This window comes from Solanum pennellii, chromosome 5, assembly GCF_001406875.1.
Source record: "Solanum pennellii chromosome 5, SPENNV200".
Taxonomy (NCBI): domain Eukaryota; kingdom Viridiplantae; phylum Streptophyta; class Magnoliopsida; order Solanales; family Solanaceae; genus Solanum; species Solanum pennellii.
In genome coordinates this window covers 49072133-49087620 of record NC_028641.1, presented here as the reverse complement: position 1 = coordinate 49087620, position 15488 = coordinate 49072133, and the positions used below count along the sequence as shown (strand labels likewise).

Here is a 15488-nt window from a genome sequence, read left to right as displayed (position 1 = left end):
AGTTATAATGCATAATTACCAGATTAATTATTGCATGTTCAGTTTCGAGCTATCTAGTATTTACAGAAACTCAGACATAATAAGTTAATTTACAGAATTCATTGGGAGTAGCATATTACCGACTTTGACTAGGGTTTAGCATACCCAATAGTCCCAGAACTACTAGCCAAGTAGGTTGTAAGTCCCCTCTGTGGGCAATTAGTTTAGTGATCACGCCAGCATGCCTTTATATCTTTGGCAGGGTATATTGGGTCCTCTCGATGGGACGTATACATCAGACTCTACATTTAGCTCATGTTGTAGTTTTATTATCGGTTATTAGTAGCTCCTCCAGATCAGTCAGACTCTCTGCATTGAACATTTTTATCAGTATTCAGTTTAAGCATGTTATAAATTGGTAGTTGCATTCAGTTAGCTCAGAAATTCAGTATATCATGTTCAGATTATTTTATTTGCTTTTGTGCTTGTTCAGTTATGTTTTATTTCAGCTTATTTCTATCCTACATGCTCAGTACCTTTCAAGTATTGACGCATACGTGCGCTACATCTTCTCATGATGTAGGTTCAGGTACTCAGCATCCAGATCACGTATAGATCGATTTCCGATCTCCAGTTCAGCAGATTAAATGTTGAGTCCTCATTCTTCAAGGAGAACAGTCATGAGTTTCATTTAAGTCTTTATTCGTTTAGTTTTAGTTTTTGCTAGATATAGCTTGGGCTTGTCCCAGAATTTCTAGTCCAGTTTAGAGGCTATTTTCAAATAAAGATAGTTTCAGCTTAATATTGTGTTAATATCTCTTTGTATTAAACTCATCGGTTTTTCAAGTATCATAGATTTAATATATGGGTATTCCCCATGTTTTCATTATAATTTATGATTTAGCTTTTGCAATAATTTATTATCTTTACTATGCTCATGATCATGCCAGCAGGGTTAGCTTGGGATCACTTGTAGTCCTAGGTTCCGTGTCTACGTCTCGGGGGTAGCTCGGGGCGTGACAAAACTTTTTATCAGAGCAGTAGGTTCAAGAGTCCTAGGATGTGTGAAAAAGCCGCACTAAGTAGAGTCCTTTTCAAGGGTGTGAAGTGCACTACATCTAATGAGAGGGAAACTATGAAGTGTTTTAGGAAAAACTTCACTTTCTTGTTACTCTTATCGTGCGTAAGGTATGATAAAATTTCATTCTAACTTCACGTTGTGCGCTTAAGATCATGCTTTCTCGTAGAGCTTAGGCATGTAATTCTAATGGACGCAATGCTAACGCAGTTCCTCTAGTACCAGATAAGGAAGTTCAAATGTACAGTTTCAGAATGCCAATTCAAGTTTTGTCTCAGAGTATGACCAACCAGAACAATCAACAGGTTCTAGTTCCTACTAATAGAAATGACCTAATAGTGGCAGCCAGAGTTTGTGATTTTGTTAGGATGAATATGCCTAAGTTTTTAGGATCACAAGTTGGTAAGGACCCACAGAAATTCATTGATGAGGTTAAGAAAATATTTGGTGCGACGCAAGTAACTATTAGTGATAGGTGAACTTGGCATTCTACCATCTTAAGGATGTGACACCCATATGGTTCACTTATTGTAAAGACGACAGAGACTACATTGTCTTTTGTTACTCAATATATTACTAAACTGTAATATTAGTCTAAAAACTCTCTCAGAACCTTTCTCAGTCTCTACTCCAATCGGTGACCCAGTTATAGCTAGACGAGTATACATAAATTATCCTGTCACAGTATCTAAGAAAGTCACCTCAGCAGATCTAGTAGAGTTAGAAATTGTAGACTTTGATGTCATTCTAGGCGTTAATTGGTTACATTCATGTTATGCCTCAGTCGATTGTATAACTAGGATTATTCGTTTTTAGTTTCCAGACCAACCAATCTTCGAATGGAAGGGTAGTACCTTAGCACCAATGGGTCGATTTATTTCTTACTTTAAGACATGAAATATGATATCTAAGGGTCATCTCTATCATCTAGTTCGTGTTAAGGATTCTAGCCTTGAAGCCCCAACTCTGAGACAGTTCCAGTAGTCTGTGAATTTCCAGAAGTGTTTCTGGAAGATCTTCCCGAAGTCCCTCCCATAAGGGAAATCGACTTTGGAATTGATATCCTTCCAGATACCTAGCCTATTTCTATTCCTTCTTACAGAATGGCTCCAGCAAAGCTTCGAAATTGAAAGAAAAGTTGAAAGACCTTCTAGATAAGGGCTTCATCAGACCTAGTTTTTCACCATGGGGTGCACCAGTGTTGTTCGTAAGGAATAAAGATGGTTCTCTCAGAATGTGCATTGACTATAGACAATTGAACAAGGTCACAATAAAGAATAAGTATCCCATCCCCAGGATTGATGACCTGTCTGACCAACTTAAGGGTTATAGACATATCTCAAAGATCGACGTCAGATCGGGTTATCATCAGCTCAGAGTCAAACATAGTGACATTCTTAAAACAACCTTCAGAACACGGTATGGACATTATCAATTTGTAGTTATGTCATTGGACTAACCAATGCTCCTGCAACTTTTATGGATTTGATGAACAGAGTGTTCAAACAGTATTTAGACATGTTCGTTATCGTCTTCATTGATGATATCCTCATTTACTTTAGGAGTGAGGAAGAATATGCAAGTCATTTGAGAGTTGTTTTGCAGACTCTCAAAGATCGCAAGTTATTCGCTAAGATCAGCAAATGTCAGTTTTGGTTGCAATCCGTTACTTTTCTTGGTCACATAGTATCTAGCGAAGGGATCCAAGTGGATTCATAGAAGATAGAAGCAGTGAAACAATGTCCCAAACCTAACTCTGCGATAGATATCAGAAGTTTCTATGGTCTAGCAGGTTATTACAGAAGCTTCGTTGAAGAATTTTCATCCATAGACTAACAATCGACTAAGTTGACTCAGAATATGGTCAAGTTCCAATTTTTAGACGATTGTGAGAAAAGCTTCACAGAATTGAAAACTAGATTGGCTACAACTCCTATCTTTACTCTACCAGAGGGTTAAGATGGTTATGTGATCTATTGTGATGCATCCAGAGTTCACATAGGGTGTGTATTGATGCACCGAGGTAAGGTGATAGCTTATGCCTCTAAAAAACTTAAGGTTCATATGAAAAACTATTCAACTCATGACCTCGAGCTTGCAGAAATGGTGTTTACACTCACGATCTGGAGACACTACTTATATAGTATTCATGTGGATGTGTTTACTGAACATTAGAGCCTTCAGTATGTGTTCACCCAGAAGGATTTCAATCTTCGCCAAAGGAGATGGCTTGAGATCCTTCAGGATCATGATATGAGTGTGCATTACCATCCTTGTAAGGAGAATGTAGTAGCAGATTCTCTTTGTAGATTATATATGGGTAGTGTATCCCATGTTTATGAAGAAAGGAAGGAGCTAGTGAAGGATGTTCACAGGCTTGCTCGCTAGGGAGTTCGCCTTTTGAGCATATCAAACAGCGGTTTCACAGTTTAGAATGGGGCAGAATCGTCTTTGGTAGTGGAGGTTAAGGAAAAGCAAGACAGTGACCCAATGTTGCTTTAACTGAAGGGTGCAATCCATAAACAAAGAGTGGATATTTTCTCCGAAGGGGGAGATGGTGTACTTCGCTACCAAGATAGATTGTATGTACCTGATGTAGGCGAGTTAAGACAGCATATTCTTGCAGAAGCCCATAACTCTAGGTATTCTATTCATAAAGGTGCCACTAAGATGTACCGTGATATGCAAGAATTCTATTGGTGGAATGGCATGAAGAGGGATATAGAAGATTTTGTGAGTAGGTTCCCCAATTGCCAGCAAGTCAAGGTAGAACATTAGAAACCAGGAGGTATGAAACAAGATATCGATATTCCTACTTGGAAGTGGGAGGTGATAAATATGTATTTCATCATAGGGTTACGTGGTACTCGCAGACAGCGTGACTCTATTTGGGTTATAGTTGATTGGATGACTAAGTCTTCTCGCTTTTTAGAAGTCAAGACTACAGGTTAGGCGCAGAACTATGCCAAGCTTTATATGAATGATATTGTGAGGTTGCATGGGGTTCCTTTGTCCATCATATTACATAGATGTCCCTAGTTTACCTCTCATTTCTGGAAGTCATTTCAGAAAGGTCTTGGTACTCAAGTTAACCTTAGTACGGCATTTTATCCACAGACGGATGGGCAGGCAGAGCATATCATTCTGACCTTAGAGGATATGTTAAGATCTTGTGTGATCGATTTCAAAGGTTGTTGGGATGATCACCTTCCTCTTATTGAATTTACCTACAATAATAGCTGTCATTCCAACATTAAGATTGCCCCTTGTGAGGCTTTATATGGGCGTAGATGTAGATCTCCTGTTGGTTGGTTTGAAGTAGGTGAAGCAGCTTTGATTGGGGCAAATTCATTCCTTTATGCTATGGAGAAAGTACAACTCATTAGAGATGGAATTAAGACAGCCCAAAGTCGTCAAAATCTTATGAAGATGTAAGGACAAGGGAACTAGAGTTCCAAATTGATGAATGGGTTTTTTCTGAAAGTCTCACCTATGAAAGGGGTGATGAGATTTGGAAAGAAAGGTAAGATATGTCCTAGATATGTAGGCCCTTACATGATCTTGAATACGGTAGGCAAGGTTGAATATGAGTTAGAGTTGCCACAGGAATTAGCAGCAGTGCATCCAGTCTTTCACATCTTACTCTTGAAGAAGTATGTGGGTGATCCATCCTCTGTAGTGCCTTAAGAGAGTGTGGAGGTTAAAGGTAGTCTTTATTATAAGGATGTACCAGTTGAGATTCTTGATTGTCAGGTTAGAAGGTTGAGAAACAAAGAAATAACTTCAATCAAGGTTTTGTGAAGGAGTCAGTCCGTAGAGGGAGCTACTTAGGAAGCAGAACCAACCATGAAAGCCAAGTATCCTTACCTCTTTCAATTCCACTCAAGCTTGAGGTAATAGTTTCTCTTCAGTTTTATAGTCATTCATGCGTAAATTCAGTTTTAGAATCATGTTCCCTCAGTTTGTACTTGCATTTTATGCGTAATTGCATGTATTCAGAACTTAATTTAGTCAGAAACATAGTTCTCAGTGTTTAGTAGTGGGGTTTGCAGCTCTCTCCCTCTATTTAAGCTAGTTTAGTCTTTATTCGAGGACGAATGTTCCCAAGGGGGAGATAATGTAACACCAAGTAGCCAAAATAGATCAAAAACTAGTTTTTCTAAAAAATCTGCAGGTGCTACCAATATTGGCATCGACAAACCGTAGCCTGAACCACTTTTAGTGCTGCACAACCGTCCGTGGGATCAGAAAATTCCAAAAATTCAGTCGGGAAAAAAATTCGCTTAGTCTTGATCGACGGATGGACCGACGGTCCGTAGATTAGACGACAATTCGTAGTCCAAAACCGTCGATCAAGACCCCCATTGACCCACTCTCTGACAAGAGCTACAGATGACCACCACGGTCCGTAGGTGGACCTACAGTCGGTAGGTGGAAAATTTACAGACAGTTAAGGGGAAATGCAGTTAGGTCCACTTTAAATGGTCATAACTCTTATCACAAAATGAATTAGGTATCCCATGACATACAAACAGATAGATAATTGAATTATCTTTCCATAGTCACCAACCTTGCTAAAATCAAACCTAGAGTAAAAAGTTAATGCCCATTTTAGTAAAGGTTTGTCAAACAGGCCCAGTGGACCGATCCAACGATGGGGCGTCGGTCAGACGATGGACCGTCAGTCTTGGCCGTCGTTTTGTCCGATAGCAACCTTCCCAGGGTCTTTTTGACCTTTCCCACTCTGTTTAAACCCTATTACGTCATTTTGACCCTAAATCATCATACTTTTGTCAAGTTTAATACTAGAAACATAATTAAAACATATCTAAGTCAAATCATTAAATCAAAAGTAAGAAAACTAGAAGCAAGAAAGGAGAAAAAGCTCAAGAACACTAGTTCAAGAAAGAAACAAGTGTCCAGCAGTTCTAAACACAAAACATAAGTATTTTTCCGTGGATTTCATCACCAGGTATGTGGGATTTCACTAGTGGGTTCCTTTAACCCATTGGGTCCCTAGTTTTCATTCAGATTCTTGATTCTCATATTATAATTAAACCTTGGGTTTCTAGAACATCGATAGAACTTCATGATTTAGTTTAATATATGTTCCAAATCTGATTATCATATTATTACTCAGATTATCGCATGAATTTCAGAACCATAGCTATGTATTTCTTTAGTTCTTGAATTACACATGCTAGGTCAGATATTTCATACATTTCAGATATACATGGCTCAGTTATAAATGCATAATGACCAGATTAATTGTTGCATTCTCAGTTTTCATGTTCAGTTTTGAGCTATCCAATATTTACAGAAACTTAGACATAATCAGTCAATTACAAAATTCATTGGGAGTAGCATAATACCGAGTTGGAGTAGGGTTTAGCATACCCAATAGTCCCAGAAATACTAGCCAAGTAGGTTGTAAGTCCACTCTATGGGCAATCCGTTTAGTAATCACGCCAGCATGCCTTTATACCTTTGGCAGGGTATATTGGGTCCTCTCGATGGGGCATATACATCGGACTCCACATTTAGCTCATACAGTTTTATTATCGACTATTAGTAGCTCCCACAGATCAGTCAGAGTATCTGCATTGACCATCTATCAGTATACTCAAAATTTAGTTTCAGCATGTTATAAATTAGTCATTACATTCAGTTAGCTTAGAAATTCAGTATATCATATTCAGATTATTATACTTGCTTTATGCTTGTTTAATTATGTTTCATTTTAGCCTATTTCTGTCATGCATGCTAAGTACCTTTCAAGTACTGACGCATACGTGCGCTACATCTTCTTGTGTTGTAGGTTTAGGTTCTCAGCATCCAAATCACACATAGATGTGTTTTCGATCTCTAGTTCAGCAGATTCAGTGGTGAGACCTTATTCTCCAAGGATAACATTCATGAAATTCATTTCAGTCCTTAGTCATTTAGTTTCAGTTATTGGTAGATTTAGCTGGGGCTTGTCCCAGTATTTCTAGTCCAGTTTAGAGGCTATTTTAAGACATAGTTAGTTTCAGGTTAGTAGTGAGTTAATATTTCTTTGTACTAAACTCATCGATTTTTCATATATCTCAGTTCTAGCATATGGGTATTCCCCACCTTTTCATTATAATTATGATTTTGCTTCCGCAACAGTTTATTATCTTTAGTATGATCATGATCATGCCAGCAGGGTTAGCTTGAGATCCCTTGTGGTCCTAGGTTCCGTGTCCGCGTCCCGGGGGTATCTTGGGGCGTGACAAAACTAGTATACTTGTACTAAATATACAAGAATTATGGCTATACATTCACAAAATTATGAGCAAATGAAGGAAAATTTAATTTATGTGTAAGGTCTTTAGTAAAACAATGGAAATAAACTTGATCGACTACGTGTAATTTATGAATTCCGTACAGTTAGTACCACATGAAATTTATGAATTCGAGAAAATTAGTTGTCAATTTATTTGCATTCAAAAAAGAAATTTTTTTTAATAATTAATAAGAATATGAAAAGTTAAATGATGGATATTGTAATACCTCAGGAACCTAGTAGTTGTGCAATACAGAATTGGGTGAACCACAAAGGGATTCAATGACAGTGAAAGGGAAAACGGTCTGTCAACCTACTCGTGGTTTACATCCAGCCGACGTTGTATATCGTTTGTCCTACCATGGGTCGTAATCCCATTGACATGATTTGGATTGGACCATCAAGTAAAGCAAGCTGACCCCCTAGACCAAGTGAAGTGGATTGTTCCTTCACATGGTCCGTGTAGTGGATCTTAGAGAGGAGTACTCACAACGAGTAAGAATTGTCAAGCAACCATGATCCACTCGACAAAATGTGGTTCCGTTAATGGTCTGTTAGTTTCTCCAAGGGTGATCCTCACCAATGTTATGTCATGGTAGTTTTGGTCTTTCCCTGTATGCATAGAGTTTGTAACCTACACCGTTTAACACCTATACTATATCATTATACTATGCCTAAGCCTAATAATCACTTCAGAACCTGCTCAAAACTTTCATTCTCTAAAAATTATTCAAGTTAGATCTAAAAGAGGACAAAGAGGCAACAATATCTTTCTAGAGCAAGAAGAAGTGTTCTTCCAGCATAAGCCCCGAAATGTATAATATTTCTCCCTCATTTTTGTCACTTGGTATGTACGATTCCACTAGTGTATTCCTTCATCAACTAGGTCCCTAGAATTAATAGTATATGATATGACTAGTATAAATCACAACGTTATAGTACCTGTTCAAAGGAATTATACTCGTTGATGAAAAATTGTCACTTAAAAGATTAAGATTTTTCATGAAAATATATTTCTATTGAAATAATTTTGAACACTTGTTACAAGTTTTTTTTGTAACCACATATTTCATTCATAATCAAAACTGTAAGTTTACTAAACAAAGTAGTATCGTACAAACTATTCACTCATAATACCAACAAATCTACTAACAAATTTTATTGTGTTGTAAGAATATAATTTGGGTGATAATGCCTTATTGGAGCGATGAGACTATGGTCATAGGTAATTCTATAGAAACTTGAATTTTATGGAAAGATCTTTCTAAAAAGAACATATGACAAGGTAAATACTCTAAAAATATATGTATATTTGAGAAATTTATAAAATGTAAAGAACAAAATATATATGGAAAAAATTTACCCGACTAAAGGACTTTTAAAACTTAGTATTTTATTTGTTATTACTTGCTTGAATTAAATTGTTTGTAACATAAATCTGTGGAACATGTCAATTACAAAACATTTACAAATTGAGAAAGTTAGATGTTTTAACCAAATTTTAATGGAGTAAATAAAAAAGTCAAGTATGTGTTGAATCGATGCATTTTAAGCATATGTATAATTGCTTTGAAAGGAATTTTAATTCCTTAATTTGATTGAAAGTTACATTTATGGTATAAAGTCAACACCATCACATGGTTGGAAAATTATTCATAATGTTTATTGGGAATTGCATTAGATATTTTTATGTTTATTTGCTAAATGGTAAGGATGAAACAATTGAAACACATAAGCAATACAAAAATAAAGTTGAAAATTATTTGGGTAAAAAGATTACCATGATTAGAAGTGGTATATGTGGCGAATATGAATATTATTTAGCAGAAATATATTTGAAAAATTGAATCATGCGTAAAATTATTGAATATACTCATCTCAATCTAATGAAATCGATGACACGAAAAAATAAAACTTTGTCAGAAATATTGAGTCTCCTACTTATGTACTAAGATTTATAACAAAATTTGTGGGGGTTCTATCCTTATAGAAAAAGAGAACAACAAAAGGTTTGTCTGTTAAGAAAGAGAGAATATTTTTTGTTTGTTAGTAAAGGGAGTAACAAATAAAAAATTTGTTTGGTAAGAAAGGAAGCACCAAAAATCAGTTTTGTTGAGGCGTTGTTGTTGCCTACTAGAGAATTTTTTGTCGTCCTTTCAATCATATACAAGAATTAACTCTTATAAGATAGTGATCTAGCAATTTCCAATACAATCTACTCCATATGAGAAATGAAAATGAGGGAACTATTCCCAAATGAGTCAAAATAAGACGTAGGATTGTGGAATGCATATTAATTGGATATGCAACAAATAGTAACGAATGTCGATTTATGTTTCATAAGTCTTAAATATCGGATAGTCAAGTGGAAGTGTCTAAATAACCATGGAAAAGACCGAAGGAGGATGTACTTAATAAAGAGATTAAGAGGTGTCGTCAATTTCAATTTACAAATTACTTCCTTCGAGTTTGATTTTGTAAAAGTTTTTCTTGAAAACGAGTCTCATAAATTTGAATAAGTTATGTCCTCTATGAACTCATTCTTTTGGGAATAGGCTATCAACAGTAAGATTGGTTCAATCTTGAGCAATCATTCTTCAGAGTTTGTTGATTTTCTTCCGGGAAATAAACCTTTGCATTCAAAGTGGATGTACAAAAGGAAAAGAAACTTAATAAAACTATTGAAAAATGCAAAGCATGACTTGTCATCATAGGCTTTATCCAATAATAGAGCCTTGAATATTTTGACACAAAGTAACAACTAATTAGGATTACATCAATTCAGATGTTTATTTTGCTAGTTGCGGTATATGGCATTCAAATTCTGCAAAATGGATGTCAAACTTTTTTTTGAAATGGAGAATTGGAGAAAGAAATTTACATGGTACAATGCGAAGGCTTTGTGGTTCCTGGTAATAGAAAGTCTATACAAGGAATAACCCAAGGGCCTTATGGTTCCTCATAATAAAAATAAAGTCTATAAACTTTTGAAGTCACTTTTTTGACTACAAGTGCCCAAATTATGACATCTAAACTTTGACCAAACTATAGTGGCAAATGAACTCAAGATCAATGAATGTGATAAATGTTTTACATGTAAGACACTCCAAGTTACAAGGTCGTTATTTTGATTTATGTTGATGACATGTTGATCATTAAAATAAAAATTTCTGACAGAAATGACGCTAAGTACATGCAAGAAAGTAGCTTCGATATGAAAGTTATTGAAGTTACTGATGTGTCTGAAAAGGTACTTGACAAGTTCAAGTATTTGAATTTTAATATTTACAAGACTCTAATAAATGTGACAATGAAAATATTTTTGGAGTATTTATAATTAAACTATTACATTGCATTACAACTTATATTCAACAGTATTGGAATAATACAAACATGAAAATTGAATAACAAGGTAAAATGAAGTAAAGTACGCGAGTGGAGATGTACTTACTCTTGGTGGAGGAGTAATCTCTTGGTAATCATCCAAAATGAATTGTATCGCTCACTCTACTAAGTAATCTTAGTTTATCACTCTAAATAAAGTTGTTGAAGAAGTTGAATGACTCCAAAAATTCTTGAAAGATTTCTTGCCCAAACCTTTAGCTCCAGTATGCATACAATGTTAGAGTTAATTTGCAATAGATAGGGCATGAAACATGATATAAAACATAAAGTCTCGTCATATATGACTTACACGGAATATATTTAGAGAACTAATCTCTAGTTGAATTGTCCAAATTGCTATGTAAAATCAGAGGATAGTGAGTCGGATCCACATAGATTGTCCAAGTAATGAGACTTTGGCCGAGGACATGTCATTGTGCCTATAAGTCTACCTAGAATATAGGAGATCCAAAGATGTAGGTTCAAGGAGATCAAACAAAGTCATTAATGATGGTCCAACATTGCAAAAATATTTTTTTATGGTCCATATTGATGAGATGACAATATTTAGTAACAAGGATAGGCCACTACGACTTTTTAATTGTTTTTAAGTTTGATACAGGGTATGTAAAATGGTGTATCTACGAGATAACACATTTATAAATCACCTATGTACGTGTGAAGTGTAAGTTGCTTCAAGAAAAATCTAGTAAGCCAATTCTCTACTCACTTATAAACTAAAACATGTTCATGGATAAAATGATAAAAACAATCAGAACAAAGAATAGTTCAAGGTTTGAGAGTGTTACTTATATTGTCTAGGTATACACCAAAGCTCGACGATTCAAAGATATTAAATTTATCAACTGATCGAGTATATCCGATATATATTCACTATACAAAGTTCAAAGGAAAACCCACTTATGTAGATATAATCAATCTTTACTTATCCAGATGCAATTATTCCCTATTCATGTAGGAGATACATTGGGTTTGAAAGGTAAGGACAGGAAATGAAGGGTTGTGATTATCCGAACGAGTTTTGACTTTGCTGAAGGGTTGTGATCTATATGAAAGGTTGTACCTCTTCCAAAGGGTTGTGACCTTTACCCTTTGTTGTCTATAAATAGTGTGACTTTCTCTGATATTTCTACACTGAATTCTTACTTTCTCTTACATACATTTCTAAGAAAATAAAATCGATCGATCGAGTCCGTGTATGTGATCTGTTGCTTTCATTTTGAGTTTCTTGAAATTATTGATGTTTGAGGTTCCAATACTTCTTTATTAGTTAATCCGTTTATCTTGTGAGGAATTAATCTACAACCTCGAAGACTTGAGAGGATTAAATTTCTTAAGGACGGACAATGAGTTCTGAGAACTCGGAGAGTTTTTTTATTTGTCTTTTCATCTTTCATTATTTAGGATTTGCTAATCTTAATACAAGAGATAACAATGGTTGGAATAGTATTTTAGAGGGAATGATCTATAGCTTTTTTGAGTCACTATACACGCTTGAGTAAGGATACATGAATCAAATTCTTGATACATTGATGGGAAAATAACAGCATATCGGAATGCATCCTTGAATGGACTTTTCACTATTGATGAGGTAAAAGAAGTTGTTTTTTCAATGCATTCAGATAAGGCGTCAGGTCCATATGGGATGAATTTTAATTTTTATCAGATTTTTTGGGCTAAAATTGGTAAATATGTGACTAATGTGATACTCACTTTTCTGAATAATAATAGATTGATTACAGGAAATAATTTTCACAATAAATATTTTATTCCAAAACAATAAAGTAACTTGAGCTCGCTTCTGATCTAAGACTGATTTCTTTATGTATTATTACTGATCATATAGTTTGCAATATGTTAGCAAATTGTATTAAAAAAATTTCTTGGAGGATTGTGTTGCTAAAGCCCAGAGTGCATCTATTTATTGAAGATCTATTCTTGATAATGTCATTATCGCTTTTGAGTTCAATCACAATTTTAAACGTAAAGCACATGGAAAGACAAGATTTGTTAATTTCAAAATGCATATTAGATAACCTCACAATAAAGTGGAGTGAATTTTTTTGAGAAAGATGATAAATATGTGATTTTCATCGAATTGGATTACAAAGATTATGCAAATGGTTTGCATCTCATTTTGGTAACCATTTTACTGATATCATACATCACGAGGCCATCGACAGGCGGATCCTCTGTCAACATATCTTTTTATTACAGTAGCAGTGGGTCTTTCAACTTTGGTAAGTGCTCATGCTCTCCAAGGAACTCAACATTGAGTGAAAGTCACTCCCCAAGCTCCACCTATTACTTCTTTTTAGAAGATGAGGCCGTATATTTTTTTAAAGATATGGATTCAGAGTCTAATATTATCAAGCAGTGTTTACTCCTAGATAAAACTCTTTTTATTAATTCTTTTTAAAATATATAAAATATTATAAAATAAAACATACAAATTAAAATGAAAGAACCACAAAAAATTTCAAAAACACCCTGAAAATGCTCAAACTAGCATGTTGATCTACTACTTATTTCAGTACTTGAAGCTCCCTTTTATAGTTTAATAAAATATATTAGAAAAATATATAAAATTTATGAGACAATAAAAACATATTAAATTACTATAAAAATTTTTATAAAACACGAATTTTATAGAAATTAAATTCACTGCATGACTGTTACATATATGATAAAATAAAAGTACATGTCTCTCTAAATTTTAGAAGGAAAATACACTTCCAAATACTAACAACAAAATAAACATAGAGAAAATTTATTGTTGATTCATATTATTATAGAACTCCATGACATATTTGAATACCAAGTACTAGCCCCTGTAACTTTCACCTGAGATTGACAACGCATTTTTGAAGTTTCAAGCTTTCTGTAAAAAAAAATAACACATATAATGAAATGTCAGTAGCTATATATACGACTCTCAAACCAAAAAACAAAAAGACATAAATGTATTTATTGTTTGCGAAGTGGGTACCGGTAGAAAGCGGTTTTTGTAATACTCAACCACTTTCTCCTCTTCCAAGACTTTTATTTCCTTGTATCCGTCAAGATTGTTCATTTCCTATGAGATTATTAATTCAACACAATTAAAATAGAACAATGATGCAGGAAGCATCCCACTTTCATGCTGCAGAATAAGGATAATACTGCACACCAAAGGGGTGTAATGTATGTAGTCTACCATAACACAAATTTCAGTGGTTGATTCCACGGTTTGAACTTGTTATATGCAACATGTTATGTTGATTGGATCCTTTAAAATGTAAATGGGTGCATTAGAAGTGAAGAATCAGCGCAATTCAAGTCTTTCTAGTAATTCAAAGACAACTTTATTGTTTTTCCAAGGCTTACCTTCATTATAAAGAACATGATTTATACATGAAAAATGAACCAACAAACAAGCCTGAAGTTTACGCTATCACCAAAAGAAACAAATACAATTTTAACAAGCCTTAGTATCTATGGTTTCCAAGGGAAAGTCATGGACCCTTTTCTATTGTGATGAACATTGTACGATACAACATCTAATACAACTAAATTAATAATAAGAATAATAAAATCTTCATATAATATAAAAATATTAATCATACTTTACACTCCAAATCCAATATAAGTCATACCTCAATCCATTTGGCTTGCTTAGGCCTCCCGGTTGTGATGTCATAGTCAAACCCCTTTGGCATAAAAATATGGTTCCTTTTGATAAATGGAGCATATGTTATGTAAACTAGCACAACAGAGTTTTCATAACAGCAGAATGTATCGATGAAGTTTGAAAATCTCGATAAAAAGTACACCGACACTAATTTGTACTGCTTATCGAATATGTTATTGGCCAGTGCTTCCATCTCACATGGAACATCATCAGAGAGGAAAAGAAAATGAAAGATAGTAATTACGTGATTGAATTGACCGAGGAAAAAAGTCCCATCGTTAAATTTGTGGAGAGCTTCTTCTAGGTAATCAAATAGTGCACCTGGTACAAATGTGAATACCGTTAACTTATATAAGAAACAAACAAACCATAATGAGTTTCAACAAACAAATGCTCAAATCTCAGTAGCCAGTGTTCGTGCATCTTTTGTGAACGATCTGTAAACTACTGGGACGAATGTAGTGTCACTATAAGCTATCAATTATTCAACAAATTTTCTTTTTTCATGGTCCTGCATTAGTTGGCCAATATTTTTTTTATCAACTTACTTCTTAAGATTTTCCTACACAAAAAGGACCATAATGAAATTTCACAGCTTACGTCCGGCAAGAGTGATGGTCCGTTAAAGTTACAATAAACATATTTAACCAAATCCAAACTATCTCCCGTTACTTTGTTGTTGTGATCTAGGGAAGGCACCCGTGAAGAGTATAAAATATAAATAACCATTCGCGTAAAATGAGATGCATGATCTCCCAAAGAATTAAACATTTACTTGCTTCAATCATATGAAAGATAAGACTAGAACATTAATGCACATGTTTTTTCTATTTTAACGATGGAACTTTTATAGTTTTTCAATCCTTAATTGAATGATCCTTGAATTATAATGAAGTTTTATATTCTTTGAATCAATTCAAAATTTAGACAAAGTGGTAACCAAAAAGGATTTGATTTCTAGAAACCTCAAATACAACACGTTTCTAGGTAACAATGAAGATCTTTTATTAGTAGAGGCTTTCAATTGTAATATTTAATTTTTCAAAGTA

At 34.5% G+C, this 15488-nt stretch overlaps 1 pseudogene; it reads right to left on the bottom strand.

Moving 5' to 3' along the window:
• Nucleotides 1–13641: 13641 nt before the first annotated feature.
• LOC107019534 lies at nucleotides 13642–15168 on the bottom strand (annotated as a pseudogene).
• Nucleotides 15169–15488: the final 320 nt, after the last annotated feature.